General features: G+C 41.5%; 1 long non-coding RNA gene across 1 annotated transcript; it reads left to right on the top strand.

Annotated features, from left to right (window-relative positions):
* The first annotated feature begins 362 nt into the window (after positions 1–362).
* LOC140726591 (uncharacterized) lies at positions 363–27,099 on the top strand. Its single transcript, XR_012098674.1, has 3 exons — positions 363–568; positions 1,521–1,757; positions 21,696–27,099. It is a non-coding gene; the product is annotated as an uncharacterized lncRNA (long non-coding RNA).
* The last annotated feature ends 502 nt before the right edge of the window (positions 27,100–27,601 follow it).

Raw genomic sequence — 27,601 nt, 5'->3', positions numbered from 1 at the left:
ATTGAAAGTTCGTAGCCATTATGAGACAGGGAGCCCCTTGTTTATCTCCAGTGGGTCAAACTGAGCTGGAAATCAATAGCGTTACCATAGTTGCAAGCGCAGAGTTGGACGCGGGGTGTGCGCATCCAGCATATCAAGAGAAACGGAACAACTCAGAGCAAAGTTGAATTTTGTAATATTCAGAGCTCACAGTGTACACAACCACATCCCGCCCTCTAAGCGGCCTCCGGCGCTGGGTGTGCATTTGTGGCTCATGTTGTTCCGAACCCCTTCACCTGCTGAGCTACGGGAGGCGCGTCTTTCCAGCAAAGGCAGTCACCATTTAGAATGCGTATTCTTTCTTTCACGTGCTCTTCCTTTGGCACCGAACACCCATCTCTTTCTAACTAAATAAAATAAGCTAAATACACCTATCGTTGCATCGAACGAAAATACAAAGGACTTGTTTTAATTTGCGAAGAGGCGGTGATTAATTTTGGCAGGGAGAACGAAGTTATTGACGTCGTTTACTAAAGAAAGCTGCAGTCTTGTAGGTTGTTTACCACACGCTACAGCAGTTCGGACCGAGGTATTGTAGTAATCACGTGAGCAAGTAGATCAGAAAAGAGCAGAATTAATTTGTAATTGACTCGAAAGATTTCAAATCAAAATGAGCAGTTAGTCACACGCTTCCCTTATCCTGGTTTGCATGTGAATTGCCGTTTAAAACTGCCCTGACATCAGTAGTTAACGAGTCAAGCATTTTATTTTTATACGTACAATTCAGAGACTGGAAATCCAAGTTAAAATTTAAAAAGCAACTTAAATTACTAAATGCAAGAAGTACCTGAACCGCCAAAGCATAATCAGCTACAAATTGCTGGGAAATAAAATTAGTATCGATAGGTTCTTGAAGGTCTTCATAAACATGGTGAGCCTAAAGCTGTGTTTGTATGCTGTAAATATCCATGATTCTATAAATAGCAGCTGTAAGCTTATGAAGCTGTCTAGGGCACTTAGGGAACAGCATCTATAAAGCAAAATGATACCAGTGAATAGTTAAGATAATGGGTTTTGAGGAGTATTTTACACACAGAAATGAAGGCAGCTCCAGAGCTTAGAGTTTAAAACAATAGCTGACTGTGAGAGTCGAAGTAAATTAAGATGTGCGAGGTTAAAAGTCAGTGCAGAAAACAAATGTGATTTAATTATGTCTGGGTTAAAGTCAGTAAACAAATGTGATTTAATTATGTCTGATAAGCAGGAATGCAGAAGCGCCTGACAAGATTAACTGCTTGTGGAATCATTGAAGTCCTGAGATATGGACTATTGTTTTACAGAAATGTGTAAAAAAAAACAACTCCAAATATGGAATGGGAAAACACTGAATCTAAGACTGTGGACCTCCCGAGTCAGGGAGGGGAGGGGTAAGGAAGAAGGATAAAACCTGCTGCCCTGTAAGGTTCGGGGTTCCCTTCTCTGAAGGCACCCAGCTCTGCAGAACTGTTAATAAACTTTGTTTCCTTGAATTTGTCTTGAAGCCATTATTCGGGAGCATGGCTCGTTTCTGACAACTTGGGGGCTCGTCCGGGATCCACACTCCGGCCGTGAGACATCGGAGAAGGTGCACCCTGCCGAGTTCGGCAGTCCCTGATTCCTTGCTCGTCGCCCCACGCGGCTTGAGCGAGTGCTATCTGGCGGACTCAAGGAAACAAAGAGGGGTTGTCGAGGCAGTCGAGACAGTGAGCGATCGAGTAATTTCTGTGCACAGGACCCAGGTAGGATGACTTTGGTTTTACTGGGCGATCGCGGGGACAAAGGGTTCCGGAATTGGAAAGGAGCAGCCCCTAAGCTAGGCTGCGACCAAATTAAATTCCTGTACGGGATAGACAAGGCAAAGGTTGTCTAAGTACGGGTGGAAAGGGAACCGGTTAAATCCTCAAAAATGGGGGGAGCAGGATCAAAGGGGAGAAAACAAAAGGGAACACCTAGAGAAAGCGCTGAAAAATACCCCGGGGTCCCTCCTGATAGTCCCTTAGGTCGCATGTTTGACGACTGGGGAAGTGGGAGGTTAAAGGGAAAATCAAAGGAAAGGATGATACAGTACTGTGAATTCTGGTCCCGCCAGCCAATCAAAGGGTCGGCTGTGTGGTGGCCTAAGTTCGGGTCTAGCGAGGATTGGGTACAACAAGCCCTTAATCTGTACGTGAATTCAAAACCTAACGTTAAACCCGAAGAAAGTGATTATGCCCTATGCTGGTTACCAACGACAAATAGTTATAAGTTGAAAGCAATAAAGGAAGGGGACAGAAAAAGAATACATGGGAGGTGCTCAAGTCCCTGCCGCCCCCATATATGCCCCCTACCGCTCCGCAAATCGATGACCTTGAGGCAAGGGAAAGTGAAAATGAATCGGCAGCTGCAGCTGGAGAAGATGCAGACCAGGGTGAAGAGGAAACGAAGCGTGCAAAACCGCAGAGTATAGGAGCCAGGAGGATGGAAACCAGGTCACAAACAGCTAAAAATCACAAGAGGAAGTCGAACAGACCGCCAGACTATATCCTCTGAGAGAAGTACCTATGGGAGGAGCAAATGGAGGGACGGGGTATGTTAATGTTCCCCTGACTAGCGCTGAGGTACGGAATTTTAAAAAGGAAATGAAAGGCCTATTAGAAGACCCCATGGGCCTGGCCGAACAGTTGGATCAATTCCTAGGACCCAACATTTATACCTGGGATGAAATGTACTCAATTATGGGAACCTTGTTTTCCACCCAAGAAAGACAAATGATAAGACAGGCGGCCATAGTAATGTGGGAAAAGGAAAGGCCAAACGAAGCAGAACCGCAACAGAAATTCCCTCTTGTGGACCCAGGCTGGGATAAGCAAACGGAGGGGGGCTGAAGGAATATGAGGGCTCTGCGAGAATTCCTGATAAAGGGAATAAGACAGGCGGTTCCGAAGGGACACAACTTTACCAAGGCATTTGGGAGCCACCAAAATCCCGAGGAGACTCCGTCCGACTTCCTAGATAGAATCCGGAGGAACATGCAACAATACGCGGGAATAGACACTGAAACGGAGGTTGGCCAACAGCTGATTCGTGTTGAATTTGTATCGAAGGCATGGCCAGATATAAGAAAAAACTGGAAAATCTAGAAGACTGGAATACTAAACCCTTGAGTGAACTACTTAGGGAGGCACAGAAAGTGTTTGTAGGAAGGGATGAAGAGAAGCAGAAGAAAGCAGCCAAGATAATGGTCCAGACGGTCCAACAGGTGACCGCAGACAAAAGGGAAAGAAGAGACCCATGGCCGGGACGAAGTGGCAGCCAAGATCGAAGTAGGGAACCCAGGAGGGCCCCTAGATGTTTTCACTGCAACGAAGAGGGACACTTCAGGCGCGAGTGCCCCAAATACCGACGGGAAGTGCGCTCGTACGCCATGATGGAAGAAGAGTACTAGGGGGGGTCGGGGGTTCCAACCCTTGGGGAAGAAAAATCATCAGCAGGAACCCCTGGTAAACTTGAAATTAGGTCCCCAAGGGTGTGACACAACCTTTATGGTCGGCTCAGTCCTGTGAGCTATACGCGCTCCAAAGGGCTCTGATAATATTGGAAAAGAGAGTCGGAACTGTATACACTGACTCCAAATACGCCTATGGGATAGTACATACATTTGGGAAGATATGGAAGAAAAGAGGACTGATAACGGCCAGGGGAAAAGGACTGGCACATGAACAAATGATAAGTATGACATTGGAAGCCCTGGCCTTACCGACTGAAATTGCGGTAGTGCATGTACCCGGACACCAAAAAGGATCGACACCTGATGCTGTGGGGAACCGTCTGGCGGACGAGGAGGCCAAACGGGCAGCAGTTGAAGAACCGGTGCAACTCCTGACTTTGATACCAGTGAGAGAAGGACTTACTAAACTGCCTGTGTTTACTCAAATGGAGATTGACAACATGAACCAACTAGGAGCCCAGAAAGACGCTGATGGTAAATGGAGAATCCCCGATGGAAGACAGAACTGCGGAAAAAGGGTCTCTTGGCCCAGACTCCGCCGCTCGACTTTGCTTTACATCAGATCGTGCCCGGAGATTGGGTTCTGGTGAGGACCTGGAAGCCGGAGAAGTTACAGCCACAGTGGAAAGGCCCTTTCCAGGTCCTGCTAACAACAGAGGCGGCTGTACGGACAAAAGAAAAAGGGTGGACACACGCATCCAGGGTAAAAGGACCGGTGAAGCCCGAAAGCCGCACTGAGTGGACCTGTGTTCCCGGTGAAGAACCGTTGGTGGTGAAGCTAAAAAGGCAGCAAAAATGAACTCTATGTGGACTGTAACATTATTGACTGTAATATATTTGATTCTATATGTCGGGGAAATTGAAGGGAAATGTGACAAGTGCAGAACCGTGGTACGAGTGGGGCAGAGGGTGTTCCCAGGATCATTTGTGTCCCACTCGCATGTGAATGATCAATGCTATGATCTAAGTAAGAGAGAAGAATGTTGGGAGAATAGTAAACCTTATTACCAAGTTTATAATAAGGGCTACTCAAGGGGATATGGATGGGGTATATACGGGGGTGTCTCTCAATGTCCCAGGAACGACCGGTGGTTGTGTATAAACAAGGGAGGGCAATGGGACATCCCCTCTACATTGGTTAAGGAACATGTGGATAAGGTAAAGGAGACTATAATACAAGATGAGAAGAAGAAGGAGGTAGAAGAGAGCAAGCAAAGGAAGAAGACAGTGATCTCCACGGACCCGTCTATATATCAGGAGATAGAAAAAGACATAGTCCTACCTGATGTAAAAGAGAACCTTTTTATAGACCTAGCTACCCGGATTGCCACGAGCCTGAATATTAGTGGTTGTTGGGTCTGTGGAGGACCGCACATGAGTGAGCAGTGGCCATGGAGGGGTGAAGGCTTGAATGTATGGGAATTGCTTGAGCGCAATTGGACAAATGTTCCTGACCGGAAGAAGCAAAAATGGAAATTGACCAATTATCCGGAGGGACAGGTATGTGTTGAAAGGAAGGGAAAGGTAAAGGCGGGGGTCTAATGATTCTCTTACTTTTGCCGTGTTTGATTCCTTGTATACGAACACTGATCAAGCGCAGTATATTCCAGCTCCAGGCAGTAGCGATATCCCAACATGGGACAAACGAGCTAAAACTTATGCTATTAAAGAAGAAAGTTGACCCTCCACGGGGGGCGGAGGAAGGACGGTGGGCCCCCTGGAAAGAGGAGAAATGCTAGCTGCTACGCACATCTTAAAAAGAAAAAGGGTGGAATTGTGAGAGTCGAAGTAAATTAAGATGTGCGAGGTTAAAAGTCAGTGCAGAAAACAAATGTGATTTAATTATGTCTGGGTTAAAGTCAGTAAACAAATGTGATTTAATTATGTCTGATAAGCAGGAATGCAGAAGCGCCCGACAAGATTAACTGCTTGTGGAATCATTGAAGTCCTGAGATATGGACTATTGTTTTACAGAAATGTGTAAAAAAACAACTCCAAATATGGAATGGGAAAATACTGAATCTAAGACTGTGGACCTCCCGAGTCAGGGAGGGGAGGGGTAAGGAAGAAGGATAAAACCTGCTGCCCTGTAAGGTTCGGGGTTCCCTTCTCTGAAGGCACCCAGCTCTGCAGAACTGTTAATAAACTTTGTTTCCTTGAATTTGTCTTGAAGCCATTATTCGGGAGCGTGGCTCGTTTCTGACACTGACTGAGGTGGAATGATTAACTTCAAGGACCTGTAAATCACAGGAATCGGAAGAGGATAGACTAGTGGAATTTCCACACAGAGTGAATTATATAAATATGTAAATAAAGAATGTGGTTTTAAGTACTAATAGTACCAGGTATATTTATACATAGGCACAAGTGTTAGTATGAGATTAATCTTATTTCCTATTTCCCGCGTATTTTCTTGTGGTTAGAACTTAATTGCATTCGCAGCAATGGGAATTGGAGAGCACACATTTTTTGTGAGTGGAGAGGAATGATAAAGTCTGGAGGGGTAATGGGACTGTGAATTTGAATAAAATGGAATTACTGTAAGTGGTGTGCTTGATGGTTAGAAATAGAACATAGAATAGTACAGCACAGTACAGGCCGTGGCCCACAACGTTGTGCCGACCCTCAAACCCTCCCTCCCATATATCCCCCCACCTTAAATTCTTCCATATACCTGTATAGTAGTCTCTTCCAGTTCACTAGTGTATCTACCTCCACCACTGACTCAGGCAGTGCATTCCACGCACCAACCACTCTGAGTAAAAAACCTTCCTCCAATATCCCCCTTGAACTTCCCTCCCCTTACCTTAAAGCCATGTCCTCTTGTATTGAGCAGTGGTGCCCTGGGGAAGAAGTACTGGCTGTCCACTCTAACTATTCCTCTTAATATCTTGTACACCTCTATCATGTCTCCTCTCATCCTCCTCTCCAAAGAATAAAGCCCTAGCTCCCTTGGTCTCTGATCATAATGCATACTCTCGAAACCAGGCAGCATCCTGGTAAATCTCCTCTGTACCCCTTCCAATGCTTCCACATCCTGCCTATAGTGAGGCGACCAGAACTGGACACCGTACTCCAAGTGTGGCCTAACCAGAGTTTTGTAGAGCTGCATCATTACCTCGCCACTCTTCAACTCTATCCCTCGACTGATGAAAGCTAACACTCCATAAGCTTTCTTAACTACCCTATCTACCTGTGAGGCAACTTTCAAGGATCTGTGGACATGTACCCCCAGATCCCTCTGCTCCTCCACACTACCAAGTATCCTGCCATTTACTTTGTACTCTGCCTTGGAGTTTGTCCTTCCAAAGTGTACCACCTCACACTTCTCCAGGTTGAACTCCATCTGCCACTTCTCAGCCCACTTCTGCATCCTATCAATGTCTCTCTGCAATCTTCGACAATCCTCTACACTATCCACAACACCACCAACCTTTGTGTTGTCTGCAAACTTGCCTACCCTCACATACAGGCCATTAATAAAAATCACAAAAAGTAGAGGTCCCAGAACCGATCATTGTGGGACATCACTAATCACAACCCTCCAATCTGAATGTACTCCCTCCACCACGACCCTCTGCTTTCTGTAGGCAAGCCAATTCTGAATCCACCTGGCCAAACTTCCCTAGATCCCATGTCTTATGACTTTCTGAATAAGCCTACCGTGTGGAACCTTGTCAAATGCCTTACTAAAATCCATGTAGATCACATCTACTACACTACCCTTATCACCACCTGGTCACCTCCTCAAAGAACTCTATCAGGCTTGTTAGACACGATCTGCCCTTCACAAAGCCATGCTGACTGTCCCTGATCAGATCATGATTCTCTAAATGCCCATAGATTCTATCTCCAAGAATCTTTTCCAACAGCTTTCCCACCACAGATGTAAGGCTCCTTGGTCTATAATTACCCGGACTATCCCTGCTACTTTTTTTGAACAAGGGAACCACATTTACCTTCCTCCAATCCTCTGGTTCCATTCCCGTGTACAACGAGGACATAAAGATCCTAGCCAGAAGATCAGCAATCTCTTTCCTTACCTTGTGGAGCAGCCTAGGGAATATTCCATCAGGCCCTGGGGACTTATCTGTCCTAATGTATTTTAACAACTCCAACACCTCCTCTCCCTTAATATCAACATGCTCCAGAACATCAACCTCACTCATATTGTCCTCACCATCATCAAGTCCCCTCTCATTGGTGAATAGACAATAGGTGCAGAAGTAGACCATTCGGCCCTTTGAGCCTGCACCACCATTTTGAGATCATGGCTGATCAATTACTATCAATACCCAGTTCCTGCCTTGTCCCCATATCCCTTGATTCCCCTATCCATAAGATACCTATCTAGCTCCTTCTTGAAAGCATCCAGAGAATTGGCCTCCACTACCTTCCGAGGCAGTGCATTCCAGACCCCCACAACTCTCTGGGAGAAGAAGTTTTTCCTTAACTCTGTCCTAAATGACCTACCCCTTATTCTCAAACCATGCCCTCTGGTACTGGACTCTCCCAGCATCTGGAACATATTTCCTGCCTCTATCTTGTCCAATCCCTTAATAATCTTATATGTTTCAATCAGATCCCCTCTTAATCTCCTTAATTCTAGCGTGTACAAGCCCAGTCTCTCTAACCTCTCTGCGTAAGACAGTCCAGACATCCCAGGAATTAACCTCGTGAATCTACGCTGCACTTCCTCTACAGCCAGGATGTCCTTCCTTAACCCTGGAGACCAAAACTGTACACAATATTCCAGGTGTGGTCTCACCAGGGCTCTATACGAATGCAAGAGGATTTCCTTGCTCTTGTACTCAATTCCCTTTGTAATAAAGGCCAACATTCCATTAGCCTTCTTCACTGCCTGCTGCACTTGCTCATTCACCTTCAGTGACTGATGAACAAGGACTCCTAGATCTCTTTGTATTTCTCCCTTACCCAACTCTACACTGTTCAGATAATAATCTGCCTTCCTGTTCTTACTCCCAAAGTGGTTAATCTCACACTTATTCACATTAAACGCCATCTGCCAAGTATCTGCCCACTCACCCAGCCTATCCAAGTCACCCTGAATTCTCCTAACATCCTCATCACATGTCACACTGCCACCCAGCTTAGTATCATCAGCAAATTTGCTGATGTTATTTTCTATGCCTTCATCCAAATCATTAACGTAAATGGTAAACAGCTGTGGTCCCAATACCGAGCCCTGTGGCACCCCACTAGTCACCACCTGCCATTCCGAGAAACACCCATTCACCGCTACCCTTTGCTTTCTATCTGCCAACCAGTTTTCTATCCGTGTCAATGCCTTCCCCCCGATGCCCTGAGCTTTGATTTTACCCACCAATCTCCTATGTGGGACCTTATCAAATGCCTTCTGAAAATCGAGGTACACTACATCCACTGGATCTCCCCCGTCTAACTTCCTGTTTACATCCTCGAAAAACTCCAACAGATTAGTCAAGCATGATTTACCCTTGGTAAATCCATGCTGGCTCGGCCCAATCCTATCACTGCTATCTAGATATGCCACTATTTCATCCTTAATAATGGACTCTAGCATCTTTCCCACCACCAATGTCAGGCTGACAGGTCGATAGTTCTCTGTTTTCTCCCTCCCTCCTTTCTTAAAAAGTGGGATAACATTAGCCATTCTCCAATCCTCAGGGACTGATCCTGAATACTGAAGAGAAGTATTCATTGAGGACCTTGCTCACTTCCACAGCCTCCAGGCACATCTTTCCACTTTTATCTCTAATCAGTCCTACTTTCACTCCTGTCATCCTTTTGTTCTTCACATAATTGAAGAATGCCTTGGGGTTTTCCTTTACCCTACTCGCCAAGGCCTTCTCATGTCCCCTTCTTGCTCTCCTCAGCCCCTTCTTAAGCTCCTTTCTTGCTACCCTATATTCCTCAATAGACCCATCTGATCCTTGCTTCCTAAACCTCATGTATGCTGCCTTCTTCCACCTGACTAGATTTTCCACACCACTTGTCACACCATAGTTCCTTCAGCCTACCATTCTTTATCTTCCTCACTGGCACAAATTTATCCCTAACATCCTGCAAGAGATCCTTAAACTTCGACCACATGTCCATAGTACTTTTCCTGCAAAAACATCATCACACCCGCAAGTTCTAGCCTTATCGCCTCATAATTTGCTCTTCCCCAATTAAAAGTTTTCCTGTCATCTCTAATTCTATTCTTTTCCATGATAATGCTAAAGGCCAGGGAGCGGTGGTCACTGTCCCCCAGATGCTCACCCACTGAGAAATCTGTGACCTGACCCTGTTGGTTACCTAATACCAGATCTAGTATGGCATTCCCCCTAGTTGGCCTGTCAACATACTGTGACAGGAATCCATCCTGGACACACTTAACAAACTCTGCCCCATCTAAACTTTTGGTACTAATCAGGTGCCAATCAGTATTAGGGAAGTTAAAGTCACCCATGATAACAACCCTGTTATTTTTGCACCTTTCCAAAATCTGCCTCCCAACAATACTCCCAATAGAGTAACTGCTCCCTTTCTGTTCCTGACTTCCACCCATACCTAACCCATCTTAGTGGGCTGAAGGGCTTGTATCTGTGCTCTGTCATGTAGTGATACACAGCAAAATATGGGAGGAAATTGAAGTGCATGGGGGAGGGGCAGAGAGTCATGACCGTAAGATGCAAATACCAGAGACAGCACTGAAGTAGGGATTGAAACTGGGTCTCTGGAGTGTGAGACGGCAGCAGCATTCACTATAGCACAGTAACAGTTGATCCTAAGGCTGCAATATATGAGTAAAAATTAAAGCAAAACAGCCAGTGCTAGTCTTCACGTTAGGTGAAAGATGTAGGGCATGATTGGGTACTGAGGCATGATCTTGATGGGTACAGACAGGTTTCACTGGCAGCCAGGAACATATAAATCGCAGCAAGAGGCAGAGAGGGAAGAGGTAAAAGAAGCCCTGAGAGAAGCTGTTTTTTTTTTCTTTAACTGATCGCGGCAAAGAGGCTAGACCATATATGTCAAACTCAAGGCCCGCGGGCCAAATCCGGCCCGTGGTGCAATTATCATTGGCCCGCGAGATAATATCTAATTACTATTAAAGCTGGCCCCAGTAATCAAAGCGCCTATGGCGTATGATATGGCTAATGCTGAGTTTATTCAGGTACCAGGTTTTCAGGGTTTTTAGTGTTTATTCGGCAGTCTTGCTCAGCAGTCTTCTTCATAAGAAACGGAATTTGTAAAGTGAAACACTTTGTAGTTATAGCAGAGACTGAGACACATGAGAGCAGGCTGAAAAAACGGAGGCAACGAAAACTGCATTCGCACGCGTCCGACTGATCCGGCCCGCATGAAGCTGCATTTTGCTCAATCTGGCCCGTGACCTAAAATGAGTTTGACACCCCTGGGCTAGACTGAGCAGGCGCGTGATGTAGCGCGCCAAAGGTTTAAAAAGAAGGACAGCCATATACAGCGGCTATCGTTGGAGTCGACTGAGGCAGAGTCGGTCGGCTTTGGCTCAATCAGACTTCAGCGAGAACAGGCAGAGGCGAGGTTTGAACGGCGCACAACTGCGCAAGTGCGTGAAAGTCGGCTCATGAGGCAGCGGGAGAATTTAAATAGCGAGCAGAGGCTGAGTACGAGCTTCACTCCAGGTGAGGCAAGACGGGATAAGCTCCTTTAATTAATCTAATTAGATTAGAAGTAGGTAATGGAGGCAGCAGTTAGGGCAGTTGAGTGCTCCGTTTGCAGTATGTGGGAAGTCAGGGCGAACACAGCTGTCCCTGATGACTACACCAGCAAAAGGTGCATCCAGCTGCAACTCCTGACAAACCGTGTGAGGGAACTGGAGCTGGATGAACTTCGGATCATTCGGGAGGCAGAGGCAGAAATAGACAGGAGTTTCAGGGAGATAGTCACCCCTAGGAGTCAGGAGACAGGTAGTTGGATGACTGTCAGGAGAGGGAAGGGGAATAGACAGGAAGAGCAGAGCACCCCTGTGGCCATTCCCATCAACAATATGTATACCGTTTTGGATACTGTTGGTGGGGACAACCTACCAGGGATAAGTTGCAGTGGTTGTGTCTCTGGCACCAAGACTGGACCCTCAGCTCAGAAGGGAAGGAGGGAAAAGAGGAGAGCAGTAGCGATAGGGGATTCGATAGTTAGGAAGACAGATAGGAGGTTCTGTGGAAGAGATCGAGAATCCCAGATGGTCTGTTACCTCCCTGGTGCCAGGATCCACGATATCTCGGATCGAGTTCTCAGTATTCTCAAGAGGGAGGGTGAGCGGCCGGATGTCGTGGTCCATGTAGGGACCAATGATGTGGGTAGGAAGAGTGAGGAGGTCCTGAAAGGTGAGTTTAGGGAGCTAGGTGCCAAGTTAAAGGACAGGACCTCCAGGATAGCAATCTCAGGATTGCAACCTGCAGGTGGGTTTAGAAATAGTATGATAGTGCAGACCAACACATGGCTGAAGACATGGTGCAGGAGGGAGGGCTTCAGATTTATAGATAATTGGGCAGTTTTCCAGGGAAGGTGGGACCTGTTCCAGAGGGACGGTTTACATCTGAACAGGAGGGGGACAAATATTCTTGCAGGTAGGTTTGCTAGAGAGTCTCCAGTGGATTTAAACCTGATATGAGGGGGGAGGGGAACCAGAGAGTAGGAACAGATGTATAGGAGAAGGAAGAAAAAGACAGTAAAGTTCTTTGTACTGTTAGAGATAAACAGAGAGGAAGAGGTGGAGAATTTGTTAAATGCATTTATTTTAATGCTAGGAGCATTGTAAGAAAGATGGATGAGCTTAGAGCACTGGATTGATACCTGGAAATATGATGTTGTAGATATTAGTGAAACATGGTTGCAGGAGGAGGTGTGATTGGCAACTAAATATTCCTGGATTTCGTTGCTTCAGGTGTGATTGAATTGGAGGGACAAGAGGGGGAGAGGTGTTGTGTTGCTTGTCAGAGAAAATATTACAGCAGTGCTCTGGCAGGATAGATTAGAGGGCTTGTCTGGGGAGACTATTTGGGTGGAATTAAGGAATGGGAAAGGTGTAGTAACACTTATAAGGGTGTATTATAGACCACCTAATGGGGAGTTAGAATTGGAGGAGCAAATTTGCAAGGAGATAGCAGATATTTGTAGTAAGCACAGGGTTGTGATTGTGGGAGATTTTAATTTTCCACACATAGACTGGGAAGCCCAAACTGTAAAAGGGATGGATGGTTTGGAGTTTGTAAAATGTCTGCAGGATAGTTTTTTGCAGCAATACTTAAAGGTACTAACTAGAGAAGGGGCAGTGTTGAATCTCCTGTTAGGGAATGAAATAGGTCAGGTGATGGAGGTATGTGCTGGGGAGCACTTCGAGTCCAGTGATCACAATGCCATTAGTTTCAATATAATTATGGAGAAGGATAGGACTGGACCCAGGGTTGAGATTTTTGATTGGAGAAAGGCCAATGTTGAGGCAATGCAAAATGATTTAGAAGGAGTGGATTGGGACAGTTTGTTTTATGGGAAGGGTGTAATAGAGAAATGGCAGTCATTTAAAGGTGAAATTTTGAGGGTACAGAATCTTTATGTTCCTGTTAGGTTGAAAGGACAGGTTAAAAGTTTGAGAGCGCCATGGTTTTCAAGGGATATTGGAAACTTGGTTAGGAAAAAGAGAGATATCTACAATAAATATAGGCAGCATGGAGTAAATGAGGTGCTCGAGGAATATAAAGAATGTAAGAAGAATCTTAAGAAAGAAACTAGAAAAGCTAAAAGATACGAGGTTGCTTTGGCAAGTAAGGTGAAAATAAATCCAAAGGGTTTCTACAGTTATATTAATAGCAAAAGGATAGTGAGGGATAAAATTGGTCCCTTAGAGAATCAGAGTGGACAGCTATGTGAGGAGCTGAAGGAAATGGAGATTTTGAACTATTTCTTTTCTTCGGTATTCATTAAGGAGAAGGATATTGAATTGTGTAAGGTAAGGGAAACAAGTAGGGAAGTTATGGAAACTATAACAATTAAAGAGGAGGAAGTACTGGCACTTTTAAGGAATATAAAAGTGAATAAATCTCCGGGTTCTGACAGGATATTCCCTAGGACCTTGAGGGAGGTTAGTGTAGAAATAGCAGGGTCTCTGACAGAAATATTTCAAATGTCATTAGAAACAGGGATGGTGCCGGAGAATTGGTGTATTGCTCATGTGGTTCCATTGTTTAAAAAGGGTTCTAAGAATAAACTTAGCAATTATAAGCCTGTCAGTTTGACGTCAGTGGTGGGTAAATTAATGGAAAGTATTCTTAGAGATGGTATATATAATTATCTGGATAGACAGGGTCTGATTCGGAGCAGTCAACATGGATTTGTGCGTGGAAGGTCATGTTTGACAAATCTTATTGAATTTTTTGAAGAGGTTATGAGGAAAGTTGTCGAGAGTAAAGCAGTGGATGTTGTCTATATGGACTTCAGTAAGGCCTTTGACGAGGTTCTGCACAGAAGATTAGTTAGCAAAGTTCAATTGTTAGGTATTAATATTGAAGTAGTAAAATGGATTCAACAGTGGCTGGATGGGAGATGCCAGAGAGTAGTGGTGGATAACTGTTTGTCATGTTGGAGGCCGGTGACTAGTGGTGTGCCTCAGGGATCTGTACTGGGTCCAATGTTGTTTGTCATATACATTAATGATCTGGATGATGGGGTGGTAAATTGGATTAGTAAGTATGCAGTTGATACTAAGTTAGGTGGCGTTGTGAATAATGAAGTAGGTTTTCAAAGTTTGCAGAAAGATTTAGACCAGTTAGAAGAGTGGGCTGAGCGATGGCAGATGGAGTTTAATGCTGATAAGCATGAGGTGCTACACTTTGGTAGGAATGATCCAAATAGGACATACATGGTAAATGGTAGGACATTGAAGAGTGCAGTAGAACAGAGTGATCTAGGAATAATGGTACATGGTTCCCTGAAGGTTGAATCTCAGTGAAGAAAGCTTTTGGTATGTTGGCCTTTATAAATCAGAGCATTGAGTATAATAGTTGGGATGTAATGTTAAAATTGTACAAGGCATTGGTGAGGCCAAATTTGGAGTATTGTGTACAGTTCTGGTCACTGAATTATAGGAAAGATGTCAATGAAATAGAGAGAGTACAGAGAAGATTTACTAGAATGTTACCTGGGTTTCAGCACACAAGTTACAGAGAAAGATTGAACAAGTTAGGTCTTTATTCTTTGGAGCGCAGAAGTTTGAGTGGGGACCTGATAGAGGTATTTAAAATTATGAGGAGGATAGATAGATTTGACATGGATAGGCTTTTTCCATTGAGAGCAGGGGAGATTCAAACAAGAGGATATGAGTTGAGAGTTAGGGGGCAAAAGTTTAAGGGTAACATGAGGGGGAACTTCTTTACTCAGAGAGTGGTAACTGTGTGGAACGAGCTTCCAGTAGAAGTGGTAGAGGCAGTTTTGGTATTGTCATTTAAGGCAAAATTGGATAGATATATGGACAGGAAAGGAATGGAGGGTTATGGGCTGAGTGCAGGTCAGTGGGTTTAGAGAGTAAGCATTCGGCAAGGACTAGAAGGGTCAAGATGGCCTGTTTCCGTGCTGTATTTGTTATATGATTATAATGAGGCTTAAGTGTCACTCATTCCAGATGGAGATGTGTTTTATTGCCAGTGATATTCTTGAACTGGAAGACAATGCTGAGAAAGAAAAAGATTCGCTGTTGCATTGAACAATGGAAAAAATCTTTACTCAGATAAATCCATTCTTAAGTATACCACACATCCTTTAACTTAGTAGCTTTACGTAAAGCTACACAAGATATCCTGTTTGCAGAGGAAATGAGAAGTATCTTGACCAAACCATTTGAAGTAGCAGGCAACTGTAAATTTTGTACAAGAAATTTAAAAAAGGAGAAAGTGTGTGATTATAATGTTGTATGAAAGCCCATCAAGCCAGTGCAACATTAGACAATTTGTAGATCAAATACTGAAACAGTCAGTGTATGGAACAGAGGCTATAAGGATTCTATGCAGTTGTCTTTTGATAATCCTTAGGCACACAGTTTTCATGGAATTGCCGAATTTGCCAGGGATTTTTGTCCTTCAGTTAAAGGAAAACTTCCAAATTTTTCATCCAGAGACAAGGATGACATCATATTGAACTCTCAGCAGCACTGGACAGTTTTATAATTGTACTGCTAGTCATTCTTCAAGTAATTGTTCTTTCAAAGAAACCGAATGCAACTGATGCCAGACAGATGTCTAATAGTAACTTCTAACAAGGAAACAGATGCAAGTGCCATTTCCAATGTAACTCGCCACAGAGAGGATAGTTTTCCCCCATAAGAAATTGTGAGGAAGGAAACCGAAACATTCCAACTACCTTAGAAGACATAGATTTTACTAAAAGATACTTTCTTTATTTGTCACATGTACATCAAAGCCTCAAAAGGTACAGTGGAATGCATCATTTGCATCAAATCAGCGAGAACTGTGCTGGAGGCAGCCCACAAATGTGAGAAGAAACAGGAGCACCTGGAGGAATCCCAGCTGGTCACAGGAAGAATGTACAAACTCCGTACAAGAACTGCAAGATGGTTGAACTAATCACTGCCCTACAAAATCAATGCTGTACTTCGTTTAGCATCTTTGTTAGAAGCAACTACATTGGAGAGACCACAGATTGGATCACATTCATCATCACAAGCAGATCAGCAGAGCTGGGTAAGGACTGGCTTGCAAAATTGAAACTCACTTGAAGGGAAGTATTCTGTTATTTGCATGGATGAACCAAAGCTAAGTTTGAAGATACTATTATCTAATTATGATGAATCCTTGAAGACACTTGCACATGGAACACCAGAGGAAATAGATTTATACTGATTAAATCAGGTATAAAAATCAAACCAATGTAAATCAAGACCAATTCCTTATATATTGAAGACCTAAATGGAAGAAGAGTTCTAAAAACCAGGAAGAAATTTAGTTTTGGTCTAATTAGTTCATAGAAATTATCCAACTGATAGTCCTAAGGCAGCTAAAACAGTAAGATTACACAACGACTACCAGGTGACATTAAAGTATGCAGCTGTCAAGTGAATAAAACATATTATAATGGGATCATGTTTTTTTTCATAAAACTTGATTTGTCACATACTTAATAGATGATGATTGTGAACCATATCACACTAATAAATATTATAAAAGTTGTTCTGTATTGGCAGGTTATCTTAAGTCAGGTGTTGAATCAGGACCCAACTGCAGGACACAGATATTGGAGTCCCAGAAACAGGACAAGACAGAACAAGATGCAGTCTAGGCAGAGGAAGCAGGACCAGGACAAGGGACTGGGAACAAGGAGCCTGGGGCGGACACTGAGCCCGAGACTGGACAAGGACCCAGAACTTGGGTCTTGCCTCAGGCTCAGACCCCCAAACCCAGGCGAGGACATGACGAGGCTTGGCTAGGGACTTGGGGCCTTGAGGCTTGGAGCTTGGGGAACTCAGCAGCTGGAGCTAGGGGCAGACTAGGAACTGTACATCAACATGGAGCCAGGAATTATCCCCCCCAACAAGCCAGGACTCATCTATAACTCCACACCAAGGTGGGACAGGACCATCCATCAGCTAACAGCAGAACAGCCTGACCTACCCAACAGAGGCAAAGACAAGACAGATTCCCCCTGCAGGGCAACAGCAGAAAGGCCTGACTTACCCCACAGAGGCAAGGACAAGGCAAGACAGATGCCCCCTGTAGGGCAACAGCAGAACAGCCAGACTTACCCCACAGGGGCAAGGACAGGAAGAGACAAACACCAAGGAACAATAGACAGTTCCACCTCTGCATCAGGGTAGCTCCAAGTAGCCATTACAGCCAGCAGCCTTGGCTGGCTACGGAAGCAACCAGATCCCTACCTAGCTCAGAGTAGCTGACAGCCACCCAGCTGGCCCAGGAAACAGCTGAATCCATACCACAATGACCACTCCAACTACTACCAGCAAGGGTCCCAGAAGCCATGGTTCTCTAACACAACCCCAAGGATGGTAAGAGTCCATTCTAGCCTTCCACCAGCCATCTATGCCATGAGAATCTTGACAAGGCAATGCCCCAACTACACTCAATACCAGGGCCACTTATATTCCCATTCCAATATGAGCCTCAGGTGTTTCTAGTTAAGTCCAACCACAGCAAGGGACCGCCGGAAAACCCGGAGTCCGGAGTCCGTGGACCAGACCACGGACTTCGGACTGAACCACCACACAGGTAGATCATGGAAAATTCTAAACATATTAGGATTATCATGGTAAGTGATTTTAACTTTCTCAGTATTGAATGGGATTTCATTAAGTACCAAAGGCTTAATGAAGGTAGAACTTGGAATAGAATTTGTTAGGTACTACTTGGCTCAGGTGATTACTAAGGTCTAGTAGTAGATAGATAGATAGATACTTTATTCATCCCCATGGGGAAATTCAACTTTTTTCCAATGTCCCATACACTTGTAGCAAAACTAATTACATACAATACTTAACTCAGTAAAAAAAATATGATATGCATCTAAATCACTATCTCAAAAAGCATTAATAATAGCTTTTTATAAAGTTCTTAAGTCCTGGCGGTAGAATTGTAAAGCCTAATGGCATTGGGGAGTATTGACCTCTTCATCCTGTCTGAGGAGCATTGCATCGATAGTAACCTGTCGCTGAAACTGCTTCTCTGTCTCTGGATGGTGCTATGTAGAGGATGTTCAGAGTTATCCATAATTGACCGTAGCCTACTCAGCGCCCTTCGCTCAGCTACCGATGTTAAACTCTCCAGTACTTTGTCCACGACAGAGCCCGCCTTCCTTACCAGCTTATTAAGACGTGAGGCGTCCCTCTTCTTAATGCTTCCTCCCCAACACGCCACCACAAAGAAGAGGGCGCTCTCCACAACTGACCTATAGAACATCTTCAGCATCTCACTACAGACATTGAATGACGCCAACCTTCTTAGGAAGTACAGTCGACTCTGTACCTTCCTGCACAAGGCATCTGTGTTAAGTGATTGGAGATTCAGTACTAGGTGTAGATTGGAGACCGCTTTGTCGAGCAGCTTTACACTGTCTGCAACAGGCAACATTTCTCGGTGACCCACTCTACTGCCACAATGAGGTAGGAGGAGCATTCTTCCATCAGATTCCTTATTCTTCAGATGTTTACCTTTTCCATCATCATCAGCTGGCATCAAATAACACCTGCCAGCTTGTATTCCATTCATCTCCGCATCCACCTTCTTATTTTGACTTCTTCCTCCTTCCCTTCCAATCCTGTTGAAGGATCTTGGGTTGAAACATCGGCAGTTTATGCCGTTCAATTAATGCTGGTGACCTGCTGAGTTCCTCCAGTATTTTGTGTGTGTTACTCTGAAGTTTCAGTAGAGATAATTTTCAAAATAGTTGCCATAATTCTGTAGGTTTTAAGAGAGTTATGGATACGTGTTTCTCATGTTAAAATAGTAAATTAGGGGAAGGCTACTTGCAACAGCTTTAAGCAAGAACTGAAGATAGTATTGTCTGTTTGTGGGTAATTCCACATCTGACATGTAGGAGATTGGAATTCAAAACCAACATCTTCTTGTGAAGATGGTAGATAAAGATGGCAAGGTGCAGGAGTCTAGAAAGACTAGAGATTCTGCATTTAGTTGAAAAGAAACGGAAGCAAATGTAAATTTAGGATGCTAAAATCAGACAAGATCCGTGAAATTAGAAGGGCCAAAAAGAGCCACGAAATGTTCTTGACATGTAGAATTTGGAGAATCCCAAGTATTTTATATGTATATTAAGAGCAAGGAGATAGCAAAGGAAAGATTAGGTTCACTCTGGAATTTTCACCACTGACCCTTCAATGTGGACTGGTGCGTGTAAGGAAATTAAGAACCTGGTGGCATGGTGCAAAGACAATAACCTATCCCTCAACGTCAGCAAGACGAAGGACTTGGTTGTTGACTTCAGAAGGAGTAGCGTACCGCACGACTCCATCTACATCAGTGGTGCGCAGGTGGAACAAGTCAAAAGCTTTAAGTTCCTTGGTGTGAATATCACAAATGACATGACTTGGTCTAACCAATCAGAGTCCACTGCCAAGAAGGCCCACCAGTGCCTTTACTTCCTGAGAAAGCTGAAGAAATTTGGCCGGTCCCCTAAAACCCTCACTAATTTTTATAGATGCACCATAGAAAGCATTCTTCTGGGGTGCATCACAACCTGGTATAGAAGTTGTCCTGTCCAAGACCGGAAGAAGCTGCAGAAGATCGTGAACATAGTCCAGCACATCACACAAACCAATCTTCCATCCTTGGACTCACTTTACACTGCATGCTGTCGGTGCAGTGCTGCCAGGATAATCGAGGACATGACTCACCCAGCCAACACACTTTTTGTCCCTCTTCCCTCTGGGAGAAGGTTCAAGAGCTTGAAGATTCGTACGGCCAGATTTGGGAACAGCTTCTTTCCAACTGTGATAAGACTGCTGAATGGAACATGACTGGGATCTGGGCCGTACCTTCCAAATATCTGGACCTGACTTGCGCTACCTTACTTTCCCTTTTCTATTTTCTAATTATGATTTATAATTTAAATTTTTATTATATTTACTTTGATTTGTACTCCAGGGAGCACGAAGCACAGAATCAAATATTGCTGTGATGATTGTACGCTCTAGCGTCAATTGTTTGGTGACAATAAAGTGTTCTTCCGACTTTCCCTTCATGAAGTCCTATATTCATCACCATTTTCAATTTTGTCCCACTTTTGCATTGCAACTTGTCCACCTGACTGCAGTTTTGCCCTATCATCATCCTCATTTTACCAGCAGTCTCACTACACACTGCCTCTGTTTGTAAACAAACTACCCCATCCTCATCCTATCACTCTGGTTCTCATCCCTTTGCCAAATTAGTTTAAACACTCCTGAGCAACTCTCACCAAACTACCCGCAAGGGTATTGGACCCCCTCAGGTTCAATTATAACACATCCCTTTTGTACAGGTTGTACCTTCCCCAGAAGAGATCCTAATGATCCAGAAATCTGAACCTCCAGTTCCTCACCCATGCATTCACCTGCTAAGTCATCCTATTCTTACCCTCAGGAGCGCATGGCACAGGCAGCAATCCAAAGGTTTCTATCTTGAATGTGCTATTTTTCAGCTTTCTACCTTGCTCCCGAAAATCTCTCTTCATGACCTCCTCACCTTCCCTACCTATGTCATTGGTGCCAATTGGGTATTTAAGTGCCTCTTAGACAGGCACATGGATGAAAGAAAAATAGGGGGTTATGGGGTAGTGTGGGTTTAGTACATTTTTGGGATAATATGGGTCGGCACAACATCAAGGGCCGAAGGGCCTGTACTGTGCTATAGTGTTCTATGGTTCTATGTATCAAGATTAGCTGCTCACCCTTCCCCTTTAGAATGCAGTGGACCTGATCCGAGACATCCCTGACCCTGGCACCTGAAAGACAACATATGACTGGGATCTGTCTATTGCATCCACAGAATCTTGTCTCTATTCCTCTGACTATGGAATCTTCTACCACTACTACAATCCTCTTCACTTCTCTTCTCTTCTAAGCCACAGCACCAGCCTCAGTGCCAGAGACCCAGTGCACCTAGTGCAGATGTGGTTATGCAGGAGACTGGTGTCCCAGATTTCCCAAATCTCACATAAAGAATAAAACACTGCCCTAGAGCCATTCTCACTGCTCTCACTGTGCCTTAACAGGTGAGAAATGAAGAATAAATAAGAAGAAACTTACCAGATACTCACCTTGCACAACCCTGATAAGCTAAAGCCACTCCAACACTGGCCCACTCCCACAATGGTCACTCCACTTGCCCTGTCTTATTTTTATTTGCCCCTTTTAAGACCATAAGACATAGGAGCAGAATTAGGCATTTGGCCCATCAAATCTGTTCCACCATTCAATCATGGCACATCCTCTTTTTGTTCTCCTCAGCCCCACTCCCTGGCCTTCTCTCCATAATCCTTGATGCGGTGTTCAATCAAGAACCTATCAAGCGACGTCACGTGATGACGTAGGATCGAGACGCTGGAACCCAGCTCTCCCGTAAAAAGTCAATAAATTAATGTTTAAGTGAAGAAAAGTTAGTCAATACTTTCTAAAAGTTACTTATAAACTACTCTGGATTGTTTCAAGCTATGCCTCAAAAACAGAAGATGAAGAAAACTAATACCGGGAAGACAACGCAAGTTGGAGCAGGAGCAAGGCCCACATCTACCAAAGAATCACGGTCTCAGGTACATTATACCACCGGTGATACGGAACAGGAAACTGCGGCAACATCGGCCATTTCTAAAGGAAAAGACCAACGAGAACTGCGCAAACGTGAAGGAAGGAGCATGCGCAAACGGGAGCAACCAGAACTACAAAGCCCAGTTACGACTGCAACTGAAAGTGAAAGTGAATCTGAGGGAGAGTCAGATTCTCTGGAAAGATCAGACGAAGAGGGAGATAAAAGTTCTTCTGGAAATATAGAAAAGACTTTTGAGGCAAATAATGCGTAAATTAGACGCATTAAAAGTAATTAAAAGTAATCAAAAAGTACTCAAAAAATGATAAATATGGAGATTATGTTTGATAAAATGACAAAGAGACAGGAAAAAATGGAAAAGAGAATTATGGACCTGGAAACTAAAACGGAAGACATGGTTGAAAGAATGGACAAAATGGAAAATGAGAATACTGCTTGGACATCAGAAAGAAAACAATTTATGGAAAAAATTGATAAGCTTGAAAATTTTAGTAGACGAAATAATATTAAAATTGTTGGACTTAAAGAAGATATAGAAGGAGAAGATCCAATAAAATTTTTTCAAAAATGGATCCTTGAAAAATTGGAAATGGAAAGAGAAACTCCAATTGAGATTGAAAGGGCTCATAGATCCTTAAGGTCAAGACCTCAAGCTGATCAAAATCCACGATCAATTTTGATAAAATGCTTAAGATACCAAGATAAAGAAAAGATCCTGAAGGCAGCTGTCCAAAGTGCCAAAAATAGAAACGGGCCATTGATGATAGAAGGGAAACCAGTTCTTTTTTATCCTGATATAAGTTACAACCTTTTGAAGAGAAAGAAGGAATTTAACCCAGCGAAAAAAGCCTTATGGGAAAAGGGTTATAAATTTATAATGCGTCACCCAGCAACACTGATAATTTTTTTGGAGGAGGGAAAAAGATTTTTTTCCAATTATCGAAAAGCGGAGGAGTTCGCACAAAAACTTTCATCTATTGGCTTATTACACATAGAGGCTTCCAAACGTAATGGATTAAAGATGAAGATAGAGTCAGCGAACAGAAGTGATGGACATTTATGGATATTATAGAGGAGAAAAGCAAAATTTTAGAAATACTAATTGAGAATAGTATTTTTTTCTTATATATATACTTTTTTATGACCCGTACAACAGAGGGGGGTAATGTTGTGTTTTTTTTTCACAACATTAGTAGGGGGGTATTTTGTTTTTTTCTTTATATTCTATTTTTCTTCTATCTTTTTGCCTGGATGATTGGTGGGGACACACATAGCAACATGGAGATTTTTATAAAGATTTCCCAGGATACCATGAAAGTTGAAAGATTAGGTATTATTATAGATTGGAGTAATACAATTAAAAAAAATAATGACTAATCTACTGAATTTTTTAAGTTTTAATGTTAATGGGCTTAATGGGCCGGTAAAAAGAAAAAGAATTTTAACATACATTAAAAAAATGAAAACAGATATAGCTTTTTTTACAAGAAACTCATTTAACAGACATAGAACATCAGAAATTAAAAAGAGACTGGGTTGGAAATGTTATTGCAGCTTCATTTAACTCAAAGGCGAGAGGAGTTGCAATTTTGGTTAACAAAAATTTACCAATTAAAATACAAAATGTATTAATTGATTCGGCGGGGAGATATCTAATTATACATTGTCAAATTTTTTCAGAACTATGGACCCTTATGAACATTTATGCACCAAATGAAAATGATGTAAAATTTATACAGGTCTTTTTGAATTTGGCTAACGCACATGATAAAATATTAATAGGTGGAGATTTTAACTTTTGTCTAGATCCAGTTTTAGATAGATCAACAAAGGTTGTCACAAAATCAAAAGCAGTAAAATTAACTCTATCATTGATGAAAGACTTAAATTTGATTGATATATGGAGAAGAATTAATCCAAAAGAAAGAGATTATTCATTTTATTCAAATAGACATAAAACATATTCAAGGATAGATTTTTTCCTATTATCAATGAATATTCAAGATAGAGTGAAAAATGTGGAATATAAAGCAAGAATATTGTCAGATCATTCTCCTTTAATAATGACAATGATAATGATAGATAAAGAGGATTCAATTTATAGGTGGAGATTTAATTCAATATTATTAAAACGTCAAGATTTTTGTGATTTTATGAGAAAGCAGATTCAGTTCTTTTTAGATATGAATTCACATTCAGTTGATGATAAATTTATAGTGTGGGAAGCAATGAAGGCATATTTGAGAGGTCAGATAATAAGTTATACTTCTAAAATTAAGAAGGAATATATGATAGAAATAGATCAATTGGAAAAAGAGATTACAAAATTAGAAAAAGAATCCCAAAGAAATATGACAGAAGAAAAACGAAGACAACTTATTAATAAGAAGTTACAATATAATACACTCCAAACATATCAAACAGAAAAAGCAATTATGAGAACTAAACAGAGATATTATGAACTAGGTGAAAGATCACATAAGGTTCTTGCATGGCAGTTAAAAACAGACCAGACTTCTAAAACAATAAATGCAATTCGAACAAGAGTAAATAAAATTACTTATAAACCTTTAGAAATTAATGAAGCTTTTAAGAATTTTTATTCTGAGTTGTATAAATCAGAATCACAAAATGATAATGTCAAGATAGAAAGGTTTATATCACAAATAACTCTTCCAAAATTAAATACGGAAGAACAGAAGGGGTTAGATATGCCTTTTACATTGAAAGAGGTCGAAGAAGCCCTAGGATCATTTCAAAGTAATAAATCTCCAGGAGAAGATGGTTTTCTGCCTGAATTCTATAAAAAGCTTAAAGATTTATTAATTCCTCCTTTTATGGAGTTAATACACCAAGCAGAAAGAACGCATAAACTTCCAGAATCTTTTTCGACAGCTATTTTAATAGTATTGCCAAAAAAAGATAGAGATCTTTTAAAGCCAACATCATATAGACCTATTTCTTTATTAAACACTGATTATAAAATAATAGCAAAAATCTTATCTAATAGATTATCTAAATGCTTACCAAAATTAGTACATATGGATCAAACAGGATTTATTAAAAATAGACAATCGGCAGATAATGTAACTCGGTTATTTAGTATAATTCATTTAGCACAGAAGAGGGAGGAAATGAGCGTGGCAGTTGCTTTAGATGCAGAAAAAGCATTTGATAGATTGGAATGGGATTTTTTATTTAAGGTATTGGAAAAATATGGATTAGGAGTATCTTTTATAAAATGGATTAAAACCTTAAATACTAATCCCAAAGCTAAAGTAGTGACAAATGGTCAAATTTCAACACCATTTCAGTTAACAAGGTCAACTAGGCAAGGTTGTCCATTATCACCTGCTTTATTTGTGTTGGCGATAGAGCCATTAGCTGAATTGATTAGAATGGACCCAGACATTAAGGGTTTCAGAGTTAATCAGGAAGAATACAAGATTAACTTATTTGCTGATGATGTTCTGCTTTATCTAACAAACCCATTGCACTCGTTGCGTAAATTATCCTATAGATTAGAAGAATATGGGAAAATATCAGGTTATAAAATAAATTGGGATAAAAGTGAAATTTTACCTCTTACTAAAGGAGATTATAGTCAATGTCGATTAATAACCCAATTTAGATGGCCGGCAAATGGTATAAAATATTTAGGTATAAGAGTTGTTAATGACATAAAGAACTTATACAAATTAAATTATTTACCACTATTGAAAAAAATTCAAGAAGATCTTGATAAATGGATGGTATTACCAATAACATTAGTAGGTAGAGTAAATACCATAAAAATGAATATATTCCCTAGATTACAATACTTATTTCAATCACTACCAATACAATTACCCCAGAAGTTTTTTCAAGAGCTAAATAAATATGTGAGGAAGTTTCTTTGGAAAGGTAAGATGTCAAGAATATCGTTGGAAAAATTGACATGGAAATTTGAGCTAGGAGGGTTACAACTTCCAAATTTTAAAAATTATTATAAAGCAAATCAACTTAGATTTATTGCATCTTTTTTTGAGAAAGATAAACCGGCATGGATTAGAATAGAACTCGATAAAATAGGAGAAAACACACCAGAAGATTTTATATATAAATGGGAATCTAAATGGATACGGGAAAAGAAAGAATCTCCTATATTAAAACATTTGATTGACTTATGGAATAAGATAAATGTTGACGATGAGACAAAGAAATCCTTATTAGCAAAGAGATCTTTACTTCAAAATAGACTTATTCCTTTTACAATGGATAATCAACTTTTATATAATTGGTTTCAAAAAGGGATTAGATATATAGGAGATTGTTTTGAAGGAGGTATATTAATATCATTCGATCAATTAAAGAATAAATATAAAGTATCAAACAACACTCTTTTTTGTTACTTTCAACTAAGGGCTTATTTAAGAGAAAAATTAGGTCAAACAATGTTATTACCGAAACACAATGAAATAAAAACTTTAATTCAAAAAGGAAAGATTAAAACATTTATCTCTTGTATGTATAATTTGATTCAAAAACAGACAATTAAACAAGGAGTCCATAAGTCAAGACAAAAATGGGAATGTGACTTGAATATTAAAATTGAAGAAAAAAATTGGTCAAGACTATGTCTTGAGAGTATGACAAATACAATAAATGTCCGATTAAGATTAGTGCAATGCAATTTTTTACATCAATTATATATTACACCACAAAAAATAAATAAATTAAACCCAAATTTATCTGATCAGTGTTTACGATGTAACCAAGAAATTGGTACTTTTTTACATTCTACTTGGTCTTGTTCTAAAATTCAACCTTTTTGGACAAATTTAAGAGTTTTATTGGAACAAATTATTGGAATACAACTTCCACATAATCCAATATTACTTTTACTAGGTGATATTGAAGGGATAAAAACGATATCCAAATTGAATAAATATCTGAAAGAATTTATAAAAATTGCATTGGCAGTAGCCAAAAAGGCTATTGCAGTTACTTGGAAATCAGATACATATTTAAGTATAGATCGTTGGAAGAAAGAAATTTATGGTTGTATTCCACTTGAAAAAATTACTTATAATTTAAGAGATAAATATGAAACATTTTTGAAAATTTGGCGCCCTTATTTACAAAAGATAGGATTAAATATATAGGTGCTCCGAAGATGAAATAATTGGTTACTTGGGGAAATAAATAAATATATATACTAAAGTTATTACGAACTCCATGGAGCATGTGGGGATCTTCCAATATCCAGGCATTCCTTCTTCTTTCTTTCTTTCTTTCTTCTTTTTTTTTCTATAGGGATGTTAGGGGGGAGGGGTTAAGGGGAGGGGGGATGGGTAACATACATTTTCTTTTTCATACACTTTTATTCTGTAATTACTTGAAAACACAATAAAAAAAGTTTAATAAAAAAAAGAACCTATCAAGCTCTGTGTTAAATACACCCAACGATGTGACCACCACAGCTGCTTGTGGTAAGAAATTCCTCAAATTCACCACCCTCTGGTGAAAGAAATTTCTCTGCATCTCTTTTTTAAATGGGTGCCCCTCTATCCTGAGGCTGTGCCCTCTTGTCCTAGACTCAACCACATTAGGAAATATCCTTTCCACATCTGCTCTGTCTGGCCCTTTCAACATTCAATAAGTTTCTATGAGATCCCTCCCACCCCCCATCCTTCCAAATCCCAGCAAGTACAGACCCAGAGCCATCAAACTTATCTTGTATGCTAACCCTTTCATTCCCTGAATCATCCTTGTGAACCTCCTCTGAACCCTCTCCAATCCCAGCACATTT

The sequence above is a fragment of the Hemitrygon akajei genome, chromosome 4 (genome assembly GCF_048418815.1).
Source record: "Hemitrygon akajei chromosome 4, sHemAka1.3, whole genome shotgun sequence".
NCBI classification, from domain to species: domain Eukaryota; kingdom Metazoa; phylum Chordata; class Chondrichthyes; order Myliobatiformes; family Dasyatidae; genus Hemitrygon; species Hemitrygon akajei.
This window is presented reverse-complemented; position numbering and strand designations above follow the sequence as displayed.